The following is a 9,868-nucleotide window of genomic DNA, read 5'->3' as shown; positions in this document are numbered from 1 at the left end:
CCTCTGGTGGACAGACTATGTAACACCATCACTAACAGGGACGTTGTAGAGCGTCCTCTGGTGGACAGACTATGCTATACTATCATTTATTTGTCCTTATAAATGCTGATACCAATAAATTAGGAAAGGCCCAATATCGGTTGATAATATCGGCCCGCCGATATATCGGTCGGGCTCTAATCACTATAATATTGATATACTGCCGCGCCCTACACGCAAGGTAAGATTTTTAGTCCTTTGAGCAGACGGCATCACAAACGCTACTACCTTCTTCAGTAAGTTTTACACATATAGCCTACTGTATAAAATAGGTGTCAAAGCTCTCCCTTCTCTTCATTGAAGCCTCTATGTGTACAGGCTGGTGGTGGGGATGAGCAATGTGCCATAGGTGTTGTCATGGTTCATGTGTATAATTACGCTCCACTTTTCTCTACTCGTGATATCAATTCTAAGCTCAAAAATCGTGATTCATATTTCCCCCGGGCTTAACCCCACACTGGGGTTGTGAATCTCTTGACTCCATCCACACAGAAGGATCGATGCTCTGAAACATTGATGGTGAACATGTGTCCCTGCCGTCGTGCGTCATCAGTCGGCCGTTTCTTCTCGTTATTCTGTTTGTTGTGATTAATCTCAGGAGAGCTTGTAGGAACGGTCTCAGGGTCGCACTGTGAGCTGTCGTTTCACCTCCTGACACTGAGGGGGTGGGGGGGGGGGAATAACACCACAGCGCGATCGTTGTTCTGTTTTCGCCCTGCATCTTTATCACTGAGACAATCGGACCCAGTTCAACTTAAGATCCTGTTAATAAGATTCACAGCTCTCCATGGAGTCTCTCCTCTCCTGTTTGATCTTTAAAAATCTATTTCATGCACAAAAACTCTTCAGACATGCTGACAAAAAACACCCAAAAGGTTTCAGGATCAGAACAAATCAAGGCTGGGATTTTACTAGTTTATATTATGCGCATCAGGTCGTCCGAGCCACCCTGACCATGGGAGACAAACGGCGTTCTCCTGGGTGCATAGCCTGTGTTTCTTTGACCCAAACATACTTTATAAGGTGCGACCGCGCTTCCACAGGGAATTTGTCTGTCCACCACAACAACGGATGACTTTCGTAATTAATAATTCTATAATTTATAATCTTCACTGATCCCCTGTTGGGAAATTACAATTTTACATTGTTATTACACACAGGCCTGAAATACACCCACATGCTCAGGTTCTATACTTAGATAGATAGATAGATAGATAGATAGATAGATAGATAGATAGATAGATAGATAGATAGATAGATAGATAGATAGATGTTTATTGATCCCAAAAAAATGGGATATTCCTGTGTTACAGCAGCAAAATCAGTCACAAAGCACAAAATATAAATATAAATAAAATACTAGGAAAAATATACATACATATAATGTACATGAAATAATAATACGAATAAAGTAAAAAGACAAATATATTTGAATATGTACAGGATGGGGAAACCAAAATGTGCGACAGCTTAAATAATATGCTAAAATATAAAAATGTATGCTAGATGTAAATAAACCAAATGTGCAGGTTGCATTAGTGCAGTAGTGTGGTGTCCAAAGTCTCATCAGTCACATGTACTAATGGAGAAATGTTGGAGTTGGGGGGGCTGAACAGGCACCCTGAGCGGTTGAAGGGGGTTTGGTGCATTGCTCAAGAGCACTTTAGCAGAGCACAGGAGATGTCCAGTCTACACTCTCTATACTTTGGTCTGTATGGGAACTGCCACCCCCAAAAATTAGGGCTATGAATCTTCACTGGTCTCTCGATTCAATTCAATTACGATATCATCGATATCGATATCACAATGCAGCCCGACTCGTCAGCTCGTCAATATTATATACATTGCTAAACATGGTTTTGTATAAGTATACGAACTCTGCTTTTTAAGCTCTTGAAAAACACACTCCCTGATTGGGGCGGAGTCTGAACACAGCAAACAACAGACAAAAGGCAAAAAACTTAAAAAACAGCGACCAGTCTCCGGGCTTTTCCACGGTGTGTTCAGGGACCAAGCAGCTAGCGGATCAAGGAGAGACGCCTACGATTTGAGACCAAAATTAAATTACGCTGAAACCACGCGAGAACTCATAGTGCACCTTTAAGGAAATTGTTGAATTGTTGCCCAAGAGTTGACATCCCAGCGCTTAACCTTCTCACGTACACCAGCAGCAGAACAATCACCACGATGAAGTTCTGGCAGCAGTTTGGTCAAAAAAACTTGCAGGTGACTTTGGAGGTTGATCCGCAGCTGATTACACCGAATCCAAACTGACGCATTTCAGTCTACACTTCGGGAAATGTGGAAATCAAGGCTTGGCGTTTGGATAAAAACCACAAAGGGATGGACTCGAGTGACCAAAAGAAGGAGGTGGAAAATAGCTTCCATGTTCCCTGAAGGCTACTTCAGGACTGAGTGTGCTGTTAAATGGCACAGTATGCCATTTATCAGGTCAGGACTCTCCTCTGGCACTAAAACGCCCCCGAAAGGTTTAAGAGCCCTAAGCAGAGAGCAAAGACAGGAGGCTTTGAGCCCCTACAAGGCACCTTTTTATGGTTTTAGAGCCCGGACTCTGTGTCTGTAATTCTCCCAGACAGACGGTTTCATCTGGTCTCCCCAAAGGCGAGGCCAGACGAATAAACAAGGTGACAAACGCCGGCCAAGACCAAAGGACCCCTCAGTGAAGTCTGTGATGGCGATAAACCGGATCCTAAATCATGCTCTTAATTCTCTCTGCCTTGAAACAGACTTACGGCTTAATCCATTTTATTAGTTCCCCTTTTATATCTTACACACTAACATAAAGCTGAAAGACCGTGTGGATTTTGGAAGTGGGGGGGGGGGGGTCTTGTCAGGTAGGGAATCAACTAATCTGGATCACTGGAAGTAGATTTCCAAGTGAGGGATGAAGCCTGCCGGACCAGATCTCAAGGTTCGCCCGCTTTCTGTGTGATACGGTCCAAATCTCTTCGCCAAAGGGAAACAACGACAAGCCATAGATATAAGTTTCGAGTCAAGTTTTGAAGAAAATGTGGGCGGTGCCAAGAGGCAGGACTTTGGGAAATGACTGTGAATGTTTACAAGGAACATGATTACAGTATTTCCTCTCTAACCGGGATGTTTTGGGACCGATTGGTGGGATTGCCGTGGACGAAGTACACACGGAGATACACTGGTCAGAGATAAAGAGGATCCCAGAATGCATCTGTGGAGGGACTAGAAAACCTTACTGCACAGCGCTGTGCAGTAAGGTTTAGTAAGTATTCAAATAGTCATTTTGTCTTTAACATCCAGAAGTTATATTGTAAATCCCTTTCAGGTAATGAAGGCTTTTAATGTGAAAGAGATGCTGTAAGTGTAAATTAATCAAAGTAAGACAGATCAGAAAACAGGAACAACTATAAAATCAGGGTAATTAGAAATGTAAATGTTATTAAACCTAATCTAAGCCTGGTTCTCTTTGATGTTGAGTGAAAAGAAAGCTGCAGACACTATTTTGGAAGTTATGGTACTTATGCAAAATATTCCAGTTACAAAATAAATATTTAGTGAGCCGAGACGCTCATACTTATTTATCTGTATTTAGAGGAAGCTTTTATACAATTTCCTACAATACCTGTTTTGCACTTTGGCAGTCAAGCATTTCTTCATCTTCTTCAAAAAAAATAAAAAAATAAATCATGTTTGTTTAATAACGCCTGCACATTTCTAAATGGATGGAAAGTGTTTTCTTTCATGCCCTGATTTCAGGGTTTATTCATGACAGAATAAGAATGAGGGACGGTAAAAGCTTTTAAATCGGGAGCAGTATTTGGAAACGCCTTGGACGGGTCACAGCACAACATGTCACTGGAAAACTGCTATTAAAAGCTCAAAAAGGGCTGCTGCCGATGGCCCTGATCCTTCATTAAATATTAAGAGTGGCTGAGTGCAGTGTCTGGTAACACCAAGAGAAAAACATGAAACCAGCAAGATGAAGGAGGGTGAAAGAGAGGGGAGGTGAGGGGGGAGGAAGAGAAGAGCTAAAGGATGAAGGAGCCATGGATTCATCCCGGGTCCTTCCTCTGTCAGAAATGGTTGTTCACTGATCTGAGTCAATCTAGAGACGCGTGGCTGCTCACAAAGGGGGACAGAAAGAGTCAAGATGCAGAGAGAGACAAGCAGTCATCTAAATGAGGACCACATTCTGGACTCTGGAGGACAGAAAGTGGGTCAGGGTCCACCTAGTCTTGCATTGCCAGACCTTCTTCCACTGACTAGTCTGACTAGTCCACACAGCATTCCCGGATGGGACAACAACGTGCTCTGGTTTATTGGCATTTCTTTAAACCAATCACAATCTTCTTGGGCGGAGCTAAGCACCGGGCATAATGCTGGTTCCTCTGCAAGATAGCATCGGCAAGGAGCTCGCTTCGGTGGAACATGTGTATGACATTTCTCTAATTCCAGTGCATCATCTCTACAGTCCAGAAAAACGTGATTATGCGATTGCATAATTCTATGCATAATCAGCGGGGGCCGCATTCAAATACGCCGCACTATTGCCGCATAAATTGCCATTTTCCACAGAAAATAATGCGAGGCTTGCATGATTTCATAATCCCCGCATTTGTGTTGCAAAAGAGTCCCATGTCTCTTAGCAGGAAGTTGGAACATGTTGCATTTACTAAACACAAGAGCAGCCACTTTCCCGTTATGGAGTGACGTGATTACAGTCTCTTTTTCATCAAACCACAGTTTTTGCAAGTTCCCGCAATTTCATTGCACAAAATTGCATAAATATCCCGCATATTCTCGTATTTTTTAAGAAAACGTGTCACATGATCAAGGATTTTTGCCCACAACAATCAGAAAAAAACTGTATTTTTCTGGAAGGACTAGTATTAACATCAGCAACAGATTCAGCGCATTTTAACAGGCTAGGCTACTCCATCAGGATTTATAAAAACTGCCATATGGGTCTGATAACATCTTTATGAATCGGACATATCAGGATGTGTGTTTCTCGGACCTCCTGGTAACGGTCTGACATGACAAAGCTCAACGTGACAAAGACTAAGGAGCTGGTGGTGGATCTAAGGAGCCTCAAGGCAGCAGTGAGGCCTGTTTCCATCCATGGGGGTCAGTGTGGACATGGTGGGGGACTACAAATACCTGGAAGTGCACTTAGACAATGAACTGGACTGGACCAAGAACACTCAAGCCCTCTACAGGAAGGGCCAAAGCCGTCTCTACTTTCTGAGGAGGCTGAGGTCCTTCAACATCTGCAGGACCATGCTGAGGAGGTTTTATGAGTCTGTGGTGGCCAGTGCTATCCTCTTTGCTGTTGCATGCTGGTAACGAGCCACATTACTCGTTTGTGTTCTCACAAGAACTCTGGATTTCCAGGGTGGGTTGCAGCCCTAGTTCGCACTAAATGAAGTCTCTCCTGACTGTAATTAGGTTGCTATCCGGTGCTGGCTCTGTTTGGAAAAGACAGAAGAGCCAAAGAATCCGTCACAGACAATGGGATCGGTTCTTACATAAACCTGAAATCTTAAATTGAAATAAAGGCACAGCAACGTCTTTAAAAAAAGAGAATTACAAACAAATGTGTGATTGTGATTGGCTGGCAACCGTGGGAAAAGGCACACAATATTAAAAAGGCAGGAAATAATGTTTCACGAAACGCAAAGGTCAAGAGAATAAAAATGCAAGCATGTCTTCTCTTTATGAAATCCACGTTTGCCTTGTTGTCTCCTTTCTATCCCGCTCTATCTCCTCGGTGCAGCCGGCGCTCCAGGTGAGCTCAGTCTGACCTTGAAAGAGGAAACTGCAACGAGCCTGAAACACAAATAATCACTGGGAGCAAAGCTCACACTGTGAGTGTGTGTGTGTGTGTGTGTGTGTGTGTGTGTTTGTGTGTGTGCGTGCGTGTGTGAGTGTGTGTGTGTGTGTGTTCGTGCCTAAGTGTGAACATAGGGAAGAAGATACAGTGCTATTGACATAATGGTCTTAGCTACACTAGAACACTTCCCCAGCACCAAAACACACACATCCTCTCTCTCACACACACATCACACACACATCACACACACACACACACACATACACACAAGAACAACCTAATCTGCCATATACTGAACGCCTCAGTTCATTTAAAACAAGGAAAAAGGCTAAATGGCTTCTACAAAGGCCTCTTTCAACACAGCAGCGAGGGGAGACCGGTAATCAGGTCAGCTTGGAGTCTTTTTAGGAGGAGAAAACAGCAAACAGCAGTTTAATATGAGTGTGTGTTTAGAGAAGATAGGACGTGACCGGATTGGTTTGAAGGCTTTAAGGGATTCAGTGGAAGACAAAAGATTTGTGAGCCGAGCGGCGCTGAGAGAGGCTCCATAAAGAGACGGATCGATGGAGGCCATTGGGAGTCTGACAGGAAGAACCAGGTCCAGGACGGAGGGAGGGGGGCACAGCTCTTAACAGTGGTTTCTGTACTGCTGTGAAATGATCCTGAATTAAATCAAAACCCTCCTTCACTTTCACATTGTAGCCAATTACCTTTACAACTGAGGTGCTACCACGACTAGGGCTTGGTATCGTTTATACATGTTCGATTTCATTTATTTCGTTTATTTGTTTATTTGAAAAGGGGAACATTCGCAGCAAATGTAAGCGTACCCGAGTTAGCCGTAGGCTAGTTTAGCATCGGCAGTCCCCTAGCCAGATGTTAAAAGGCATCCTAAAAAAATAAACATCCTAAAATAATAAAACAGTTATAATACAATGAAGATATTTATACAATAGACAAAAGCTTAAAATGCCGGTACCGATAGAGATACTGCGATTTTGATATTTTATTACTAATGACGTTTTTCCACTTCATGGTCTCGCCTCTACTCACCTTTTTGGGTTTTCCACGTATTAAAGGCCCGGTTTTGATATCGGTACCAGTACCGTGCCGGACTGTTGCTTACCACTGAGTATGCGTATTCACCAGCTAGCAGTTTGTATCCAGTTGACATTTCTTCAGATTACATCATCTCTACAGTCTGTTGTGTATCAGTCCCTCCAGACAGTTTTAGTCCCCCGTTTGACTTCCAGTTGAACCGTGTGGTAAATCCAGAGCTTCCCTTTCTAATGAAACGGACAGTCGGCATCCGTCCCCGTCTCTCCTCTCCGTAGTTAACATGTAAATATAATATGTTCGCCACATCCTTAAGCAAACACAATGTGTTAGAAGCAGATTAGCACTGCTTGAGTACTGATTTTTTAAATTCACAGCGAGCTGCGTCTTCACTACCCCCCCCCCCCGGGGGGTGCAGCGCGAGTCGTCCTAATCCTCGCTCCGCCGCCGCGACCATAACGCAGCGTGCACTCGACCCGACGCAGCTGGCATGTCATCGCCGCCGAATTAGGACCGAATGTGTATGCGGCGTACGCGACTGATACCGACTCCCTATGTGAAATAATCCCCGGTTTCCAGCGAGTTAATGCTCGTAATAATGACACAAGCAAGGATGTATCACAGCGCGAGTGGAAGCTAATTAATGGACCTAAAAATAAAAATAAAAAACAAACTCTCCATGTCAGTGATGATGTAATCCAAAGACATTTAAATGCAAACTAGGGCTGGATTTCCCAAATCGATTTAGTCCTGATTTGACAGCAGTTAGGGTTTGGGGAAATTTCAGTTACCATACCGGTTCATTTTGGATTTAACCCTCGTGTTGTCTTCACCTTCGGGTCCCTCGGCTTAAACTGACCCGGGACTTATTTGGGGTTTTAAAAACATTTCTGAAATTACATTTTCCTTCGTAATCTATTAACAAATATTGTCTTTATCTCCATTTCCAACAGCTGAGATAACATCTATGCATCAGTCTCTACTAGAACACTATTAAACATGGAAGTGGGGTTCGTTTTTTGTCATAAGGTTATAATTCATGTTAAAAATCCACTATGGAAACAACGTAAGTGTCAAATCCAGAATAATGTTCTGAATTGAGTCAGTTTCCATTTCAATCACTCCATTTTTCTTCTTGTAAAAAATTTAAATGGGTCCATTTGACCCGAATACCGTACAAGGGTTAAAGGAGATTCTCTGAGAACTTCTGCTGTGAATTGAAGAAGCAACCGTCTAATTTTTTTTTTTCAATAATTCGCCAGGTTAATGTTTACATTAGGAATTAACCCCCAACATGTCTGTTTAACCCTTGTGTTGTCGTCCTGTCGACCATGAACTCGTTCTCCTTTCGGGTCCAAAATTTGCAGCTTTTTAAATCAATTTTGTCCATTTTTTTTTTTCATACATGATCAACAAACCTAATTTGTATGCTGTCATACCAATTTTTTATTATTTAAATTATATGGCCTGGTAGTTGAGATCAGAGGATGTATAGTCAGGATTTAGTTTTTTTCTTCAAATGCTATGAAACTGAATGAAACAGCCCAAATTACATCATCATTCAATTCGCCAAAGATCATCCGTGCATCCATGTTATGTTTGACCATTTTGGTTGAAAGAAACTTCAGATATAAAAAAAACAACTTTGAAAACGGTGAAATTATACCCCGAGGACAACACAGGGGGTCAAAAGGGACATCGTACTGGCTGTATCACAGTTGTGTTTAAAGGATCTGCAAAAAATCTGAAAAGTGAAGTGTCACACTCCCCAAATCCGACTAAGAGCAGCCTCGACCTCGGACCTGGCTGAGCTCAGCAACACAGTTGAACCACACAAGGGGGGAAGCTGGGAAATCCCCCCCGAGCTACACAACAACAGACACACACAGAGCAGCGTGCAGTCAGCTGCAGCACCTCCACAGTCAGCTACCCGGCCACGCAGAGGGACCGGCGGAGTCAGCTGAGACTCAGAAGCGAAGCATGAGCGGACTCAGCGTGACCCCGGTAAGGACAAGGCTCTGTTCAGCCAGCCTTCAGATCAGGAGGCTAGAGAGTCGCACTGAGCACGCTCAGTGACCTTTCACTGTGTTTCACCAAGCAGTACGGGAGATTCTAACATGCTGAAAATAAGGCGTGGCTCAAAACGTCTACGTGGACAGCCTGGTGACCAGGATTATCAGTGGGTCCACAAACTGTCTGAAAGATAGTGAGAAATGAAACTACAAGGTAGCAAAGTCCAAGGTGACATCATGCAAGACGTCTTGTTTTGTCCGACCTTCAAATCCTAAAAGAGAATTTACTATCGAATCAAAGAGACGGAAGCAGGAGATCCTTGGAGTTGCAAATATGGAATCATTGAAAGAACCCAAACCATTAGTCGGCTATCACAATTGGTTAACCAGGCTAATGGATCAGAGTCTGGTAGGACCGGGCTAATGGACCAGAGTCTGGTGGGACCAGGCTAACAGACCAGAGTCTGGTAGGACCAGGCTAACGGACCAGAGTCTGGTAGGACCAGGCTAACGGATCAGAGTCTGGTAGGACCAGGCTAATGGATCAGAGTCTGGTGGGACCAGGCTAACGGACCAGAGTCTGGTAGGACCGGGCTTATGGACCAGAGTCTGGTAGGACCAGGCTAACAGACCAGAGTCTGGTAGGACCAGGCTAACGGACCAGAGTCTGGTAGGACCAGGCTAACGGACCAGAGTCTGGTAGGACCAGGCTAACGGACCAGAGTCTGGTAGAACCAGGCTAATGGACCAGAGTCTGGTAGGACCGGGCTTATGGACCAGAGTCTGGTAGAACCAGGCTAACGGACCAGAGTCTGGTAGGACCGGGCTTATGGACCAGAGTCTGGTAGGACCGGGCTAATGGATCAGAGTCTGGTAGGACCAGGCTAATGGACCAGAATCTGGTAGAACCAGGCTAACGGACCAGAGTCTGGTA

The 9,868-nt window shown here is 44.0% G+C and overlaps 1 long non-coding RNA gene across 1 annotated transcript in view; it reads left to right on the top strand.

Moving 5' to 3' along the window:
* Window positions 1-4,899, top strand: part of LOC117954677 — a 13,216-nt gene extending 8,317 nt beyond the window's left edge. Inside the window, exon 3 of the long non-coding RNA XR_004658867.1 lies at window positions 4,777-4,899. This is a non-coding gene — a long non-coding RNA (uncharacterized LOC117954677). The remainder of the gene's footprint in view (window positions 1-4,776) is intronic.
* Window positions 4,900-9,868: the final 4,969 nt, after the last annotated feature.

The sequence above is a fragment of the Etheostoma cragini genome, chromosome 12 (assembly GCF_013103735.1).
Source record: "Etheostoma cragini isolate CJK2018 chromosome 12, CSU_Ecrag_1.0, whole genome shotgun sequence".
Classification (NCBI taxonomy): Eukaryota; Metazoa; Chordata; class Actinopteri; order Perciformes; family Percidae; genus Etheostoma; species Etheostoma cragini.
This window is presented reverse-complemented; position numbering and strand designations above follow the sequence as displayed.